The sequence below is a fragment of the Herpailurus yagouaroundi genome, unplaced genomic scaffold, assembly GCF_014898765.1.
Source record: "Herpailurus yagouaroundi ecotype Mexico unplaced genomic scaffold, PumYag 183, whole genome shotgun sequence".
Classification (NCBI taxonomy): domain Eukaryota; kingdom Metazoa; phylum Chordata; class Mammalia; order Carnivora; family Felidae; genus Herpailurus; species Herpailurus yagouaroundi.
The window spans coordinates 10,191,426-10,199,500 of record NW_024412414.1 but is presented as its reverse complement, the minus strand read 5'-3'; the positions used below and the strand labels follow the sequence as shown (position 1 = coordinate 10,199,500).

Here is an 8,075-nt window from a genome sequence, read left to right as displayed (position 1 = left end):
GATGGCCAAGGAAAAGAAAGAAATTCTAGCAAGAGGAGGCTATGAGGTCTGTAGGCACATGTCCTCAAGAGCATGTCTGTGTATGTGTGTATGTATGTGTATGTATGGAGACATAGATGGTAGATAGATATAGATGATGTAGATATTAGGTCTGTCCATATTATGATAATAAATTTTACAAGTCAACTTGACTAGACTAAGGGATGTGCAGATGGGTGGTAAAAACATTACTTCTGGGTGTGTCTCTGAGGGTGTTTATGAAAGAAATTAGGATTTGAATCATTAGACTGAGTAAAGCAGATGGCTCTTACCAATGCAAGTAGGTATAATCCAAACTGTTGAGGGCCTGAATAGAATGAAAACATGGAGAAAGGACAAATTCATTCTTTATGCTTGAACTGATACACTGATCTTCTGCACCGGTGCATCAGTGCTCTGATTCTTGGGCTTTTGGATTCAGATAGAGGCTTAGACTATCCATCCTGTGGTTCTCATGCCTTAACACATAGCCTGAATTACACCATTTCCTGGTTCTCCAGCTTAGAGACAGCAGATCATGGGACTTCTGGGCGTCTAAAACCACATTAGCCAATACCTATAATAAATCTCCTCCTATATATTTCTCTACCTATATCTCATCAGTTCTGCTTCTTTGGAGAACCACAACTAATACATACATTTTTATGTTAGAGATTTAAGCAGGAGAGTAACACTGATTGAATTTGTATTTTAAAAAGATCACTCTGGTTGAACACAATGAGCAAATCAGACAGAAAGCAGCTACAGTAATCCACTTAAGAAACACAGTAGCCTGGACCAGGACAACAGTGGTAAAGATAGACGTGAATGGAACAGTAAAAACAAACAAACAAACAAACAAAAAAACAAAACAAAAAAAACATGTAGCAGGGAAAATCAACAGGACTTGAGGACCAACCAGATGTGGGGAGGATAAAGGAGACAGAGAAATAAAGGATGACACACATTTTTTTTTCTCTGAGCAATTGTTTGATAGTGTTCATATTCATTGTACTATGGAAGATTAAGAAATTCTGGAAAGAAAGGACAAGAGCAGTCATGAATTTCCTAAGTCTGAGGAACATGTTCAAGGAGAGTAATAACAGACGACACAAGAGATGCAGATTTGGGAGGCATCAGCATTCTGCAGGTAAGATCAGTGAGGGAGAATGTGCTAAGAAAGAAGAGAATACAACTCAGAAAAAAAGCTCTCAGGGATAATCAGTAAATGACTAAATTAACTATTATACAACTCTGTAGAAATGATGCAAGTCCTGAAACTATAGGAAAAATGCTTTATAATATTCTGTTGAATACCTCATGTCCTCACCTTTCTTACGAAAGTAGAAGGTTGGGACAAGAAGCAAGGGAGGCTATCCCGCTGATTTTTTTTTCCAGTTTACTGCAGCACTTTATTTTCCTCAAACAATGACATGTTGCTGAGAGCCTAATGTTCTCACATGACAGGAGAAAACCAAAAAATGTTGTCATCTCTTAAACAATTGAGAATTGTGTACAAAACCTTAGTATATTAAAAGGATGAATAAATTTACAGGTGTAAATGTAAACTGTTTTCCAACACAAGGCAGTTAGTAACAACCCACAGTGTTCTGGTAGGAAAACACTGGATAAGAAAAGAAAGTGGGTCCTAAACCTCAGACCTTCCTAATCCTGTCAGACCAGAAAGACAAAGAAATTTCAACTGGTTCAAAAATCTTGCCAGCCTCTAGATAATCCTGAAATAGGCAGCTCTCACACATTAATACCCAACTCAGATCAAGAACATTATGGGGGCGCCTGGATGGCTCAGTCGGTTGAGTGTCTGACTTCAGCTCAGGTCATGATCTCACAGCTTGTGAGGTCAAGCCCCACATCAGGCTCTGTGCTGACAGCTCGGAGCCTGGAACCTGCTTCAGATTCTGTGTCTCCCTCTCTCTCTGCCCCTCCCCTGCTCACATTCTGTCTCTCTCTCTCTCTCTCAAAAAATAAACAGCAAAAAAAAAATTTTTTTTAAAAAGAACCTTATGGAGGATGCTCATCAAACCAATGGATTTCTCTTCCATAAACATGTTCTCCCCTCAGCCATGAAATGACTAAGCCACATTCTATAAAAGAGGTTTAAATCAAGGTTATGCACAAGGTATTAAACATATACCAAGAGAAAATTTAATTTGAATACAAAGTCAAAATCAGCAACAATCTTCCATCCAGGGCTGACATCAGATACAAGCTTCAAGGACAAATTTATTTTCAAAGGTGTATTCCAGTTTATGAGGCTAGCATGAAGTGTACACATTTGCCAGGGTAAATTTATACTTAGGAATTAACTCATGCAGCAAATGCTACATAACTGCGTGCAAGGCATTTAGAAGCATCTGCAGTGGGAAGTGGAGGGGCCCAACTCTTCATACTCCTGTTTGCTGATTCACATCTGCTTAAAGGTGAACAGCAAGGCCAGGATGGAGCCCCTGATCCACACAAAGTATTTGCATTCAGGAGAAGCAATGACTTTGATCTTCATAGTGCTGGGTTCCAGGGTAGTGCTCCCTTTCTGCATTCTGTCCAAGATGCCTGGGTACATGGTGGTCCCACCATTCGGCACTGTGTTAGAGTACAGGTCCATCCAGATGTCAGAGTCACACTTCATGATGAAGTTGAAGGTGATCTCATGGATACCAAAGGACTCCATACCCAGAAAGGATAGCTGGGAAAATCCCACAGGGCAGTGGTACCACTTCTTGCCCATGGTGATCAGCTGACTATCAGCCAGCTCATAGCTCTTTTCCAAGGAGGAGGAGAACACCACAGTGGCCATTTCCTGCTCAAAGTAGAGGTTGACATAGCAGAGCTTCTCGGTTATGTCACACACGATTTCCCACTCAACTGTGGTGGTGAAACTGTAACCACTCTCTGTGAATATCTTCAAGAGGTAGTCCATCAGGTCCTGGCCAGCCAGGTCCAGGCACAGGATGGCACAGGGCAGGGAGTACCCCACAAACATGGGCATAGTGTGGGTTACCCTGTCCCCAGAGTCCATGGCAATACCAGTGGTGGAAGTGTTGTAGTGCTCCTTGGGGGCCATGTGCAGTTCATTGTAGAAGGTGCGGTACCAGATCTTCTCCATATCCTCCTTGTTGGTGATGATGCCAGGCTCAATAGGGTACTTGAGGATAGGATGCCTTGCTTGCTCTGGGCCCTGTTGCCCACATAGGAGTCCTTTTGGCTAATGCCCACCATGACAACACCTTGGAGGCAGGGGGGTTCTGACAATGGATGGGAATATGGCGGGGGGACAAGGGACATCATTCCCAGCAAAGCCCACCTTGCATATACCAGAGTTATCATCAGTGATGAGTGCATGGATCTCCTCTTCCAGGGTGATAGGTGGAGGTGGCAGCAGTGGGCATGAAAATGAGCGGTGGGAGGACAAGAAGCATGGGTGGACTGCAGTGAGCGAGACCCTCAATTTTCTTAATGTGTTAAGCATCTCAGATCTTTTCCAGTTGACATTGCTAGAGACTAATGTGCCATCTCCCTCCCTTCTTTTAACTAAATGCTGCCCTGAATTACTGCATCCTTCCCCTAGTACCACCATGCCAATTTTTTTTAACACAAATTCACTGGAACTTCTTAAATGTACCAGTCTTCAGGAAAAACGCATGATAAAGAAATATATTAAATGACACAAAGAGCATATGATCATCCAAATTCAAAAGTGGGTCAAATGGTTGTTTCTATAATTAAAAAGTGGCATTTTAAAAGAAAGGGAGCATGAACCATATGGATTACAAGACTCTTAAGAGCCACCCCAAACAAATGCAATATATGGATTTTACCTGAGACCTAATTGAAACAAGCCAACTGTAAAGGTGTTTTAGACTTACAGAAAAGTTGCCATAGTGCAAATAATTGCTTCCCCTAGATTTCCCAAATGTTAACAATTCATTATATTTACTTTAGCATTTTCTCTCTATATATCCACATTCACTGTTTGAAAGTAAGTTGCAAATAAATGCTCCTTTACCCCTAAGTTTCATTGTGTATTATCTAAAGACAAGGACATTCTCTTACAGAATCACAGTACAATTATCAAAATCTGGATATTAACACTAATTAACATTTACCATAGGCTTTATTAAAATTGTCCCATTTGTCCCACTATATCTTTTATTAAAAAAGAAAATACATTTTTTTCTTAATCCAGAATCCAATCCAGAACTACATGTTGTAGTATCTCTGTAGTTTTCTTTAATCTAGAATAATATTTCAGTCTTTGTTATTCATGACTTTGACTTTTGAAGAATAAAGGCCAGTTATTTCGTAGACTATCCCTCAACTTTAGTTTGATTACTTTTTCTTTATTACAGTCACGTTACCACCATGCCTATTAATCTTTGAGGTGGCTTTCATGACAGTGGTGAAGTACTGAGAAGGAAAGCCAAACACATCACTAACCCAAGGTGTATACTACATTAAGATTAAGATACCAAAATATAGTTTGAAATGTACAAAGGAAACTACTGGTAAAACTATATAGCAAACAAAATTAGTGGGGGTGGAGGATGATAAATATGAGCTGAATTCCTCATCTTTCTTAGCACAGCAACAAGAGAAACCTCCCAAACTGAAAAATCAAGGGTTAGATATAAGCATCTTACAATTACCAGAATACCTAACAAGAGAAATGAGAAATGAGAAATGGCCAAAGATGATTCTTTTCTAATAAATGGACCTGTATAAATAGAAGGCTGGGGTGAGGGGCTTTTTTTATTAGATAGACTCTGTCTTCTAGAGTAGTTTTAGGTTCACAGTAAAACTGAGTAGAAAGTTACAAAGAGTTCCATATATGCCCTGCCTCCACTTAATGAACACACAGCGTCCCTGTACCACAGTGATACATTTATAACAACAGATGAACCAACACTGACATACCATTATCACCTAAAGTCCAGAGTTTAAATAGGACTCACTCTTGGTGTTTTAAATTCTATGGGTTTGGACAGACATATAATGGTATGTATCCACCATTATAATATCATACGGAATAGTTTCTTCACTGCCCTGAAAATTCTCTATGCTCTGCTTATTCATCCCTCCCCCCATTCCCATCTTCTGGCAACCACTGATCTTTTTACTATCTCCATAGTTTCACCTTTTCTAGAATGTCATGTAGTTGGAATAATCCAGTATGTAATCTTTCAGATTGGCTTCTTTCACTCAGTTAAGCATTCAAAGTTCCTATGTTTCTTTTCATAGCTTGACAGCTCATTTACTTTTAGTAATGAATAAGATTCCATTGTCTGGATATACCACAACTTAATTATCAATTCACCTACTGAAAGTGAATTCACATACTTTTGGTTCCAAGTTTTGGCTATTATAAATAAAACTACTATAAATATCCGTGTGCAGAGTTGTGTGCATAAGTTTTCAACTCTTCTGGAGAAGTACCAAGGAGCACAACTGCTGGATCATATAGTAAGAGTATGTCTAGTTTTGTAAGAATATGACAAACTGCCTTCCAAAGTGGCTCTACCATTTTGTATTCCCACCAGCAAAGAAAGAGAGTCCCTGTTGTTCCACATCCTCACCAGGATTTGGTATTGTCAGTGTTTTGGATTTTTGCCATGCTAATGGTGGTATCTTACTGCTTTAATTTACAATTCCCTAATGACATATTATGTCACATATCTTTTCATATGCTTATCTGCCAACTATAGATCTTCTTTGGTAAGGTGTCTGTTCAGATATTTTGCCCATTTTTCAAACAGATTCTTCATTCTCTTATTGCTGAGTTTCAAAAGTTCTCTGAATATTTTGAATTTAACAGTCCTTTATCATAAATGTCCTTTGCAAATATCTCCTCCCAGTCTGTGGCTTGTCTTCTCATTCTCTGGACAGTGACTTTGTAAAGCAAAAATGTTTTAATTTTAACACAGTCAAAATTATCACTTATTTCTTTAATACACTGTACCTTTCATGTTGCATTTATAAAGTCATTGCCAAACCTGAGATCATCTAGATTTTCTCTTATGTCATCTCCCAGAAGTTTCATAGTTTTTCATTTATATGTAGGTCTATGGCCCATTTTGAGTTCATTTTTATGAAGGTTAAAAAAAAGGCTTTTAATTTTTATTTTGAACTCTTTGGTACTATTTTATTATTGTTCCAAATTTTATGTTTTAATTTTAGAAAAAGTGATGATTTTTTTCATTATTGCCCATGAACCTGATGATTCAACTTCTAAGCAATTTCCTAAGAAGATAATCGGAGGTTTGGGGAAAGAAGTTCATCCAACACCATTTATGATAATGAGATATTAGAAACAACCTAAGTATTATAAAATTGCAAGGATGGTTATATAATTATATTCAAATAATAGAATGTTATAAATCTATTTAAAATAGTCTTTTTAAATAATTTTTACTTTCCTGAAAGGGATTATACTAAATGTTATCATTAGAATAAGAAATATGGATTATGTTTATTCTTTATACTGTTTTATATGATGTGTGTTAGTTTTGTAATCAGAAAAGAATAAGATGTTCATAAAGCCCCCTCAAAATGAGATTTACAGTGACAAATTTTTCAGCACCCTGGACCAAAATAAAGATACGATGTTCTTTCCCACTGTTATCATGTGATAGATTTAAGTATCCAAAACACACGTAAAAGTCCAATGCAGAAGTCAGTGGAAAGTAATTAATAGAATTTGGTTTATTAGGGAGATAATTCCAATGATTAGAAGGGGGCTTGGGAGATAGGAAGGATAAAATGACAGAATTATAGTCAGGAACCAGAAAGGGATCTTCAGGTATCTCTGTGAAACATGGTATCTCAACAGAGAACAAAAGATCTTCAACTTCGGAAACCTGTGATATAAACCACATCCAGCCTATCCTGATATCTATCATTTACCTTTATTGTGGACAAGGGGCTACCAAATGAAATTCACTGATTCCTTGTTTCCAAACAATATGTCCACTTAGAGAAGAAAAAAGCTTGGCACTGGTAGACTGGTTATGGATTGAAGTCTAAGGCCCAAGTTTAAGTCCCAGCTTAACTGCTTATTTAGGGCATGATGCGGGTAGGTCGCATAACCAATATGGGACAGTTATCTCATTTGTTAACTATACCAGCTCTGCCTCTATAGTAGAGCTATCATGATGACCAAATGGGATCATATGAATGAGAGCTAAGAAATGTTAAACAATTAATAATAAAATAATTCTCACCCTATCAATAATTGTTTGCCCTCCAATACTAATTCAGAAGATAAGAAATTAAATCCATGGTTGAAAGAGAAATTGACATATTGATCTGGCTGCTGTTCCATGTGTAGTGTAACTAAATCTGGATCCAAAAGGCAGGTGAACAGAGAACATTCTTTGGCTAAAGTTTATGTGTAGCTGTGCTTCCAAGATGGGCTACCAAACAAGTTCTCAAATGTACCACTAGCCATTCATATTGTTTTGCTTGATCTGGATCATTCATTTATTCATTGAAGGCAGACTATGTGCCAGGCACTGGAAACAAACAATAAGGAACACAAATCAGACAAAGCCCTGCCCACTTGGAGCTCATACCAGGATGGAGAAACAAATATTAATCACAGAATCACATATGAATGTATCATGAAAATTGTGATGACAATAAAAAGAAAGAATATTTAGTTGGAGGGGCTAAACAGAGACATCATTCCTGAGTTGAGATTTGAGATGACCCAGTGGGGACACAAGAGCCAAAGGATCAAGTAGAGGAATCAGAGTTACTAAAGTTCCTGTGGCCCAAAACAGTGATATTCAAGAAACCAAAAAGGGGACAGTATGTCCAGAGCAAAGAGAGTGAAAATGAATGAAGTGTAAGATCAGAGTAAACAGGTAGGCTGTGTTAAGGATTTCTGCCATTATTCTGAGAGCAATGGGAGCCACTGAAAGCTACTAAGTAGAGAAGTGACAAAATCCATTTTGTGTTTTGAAAGACTGCTCTGGCCATAATGTCCCAGGATGCCAGGTCACTGTGTATGAGATTCACATACAAGTTTGTTTTACACACAG

General features: G+C 38.1%; 1 pseudogene; it reads right to left on the bottom strand.

The window, feature by feature from the left end:
- Positions 1–2,237: 2,237 nt before the first annotated feature.
- Positions 2,238–3,934, bottom strand: LOC121041333 (actin, cytoplasmic 2-like; annotated as a pseudogene).
- Between the last annotated feature and the right edge of the window lie 4,141 nt (positions 3,935–8,075).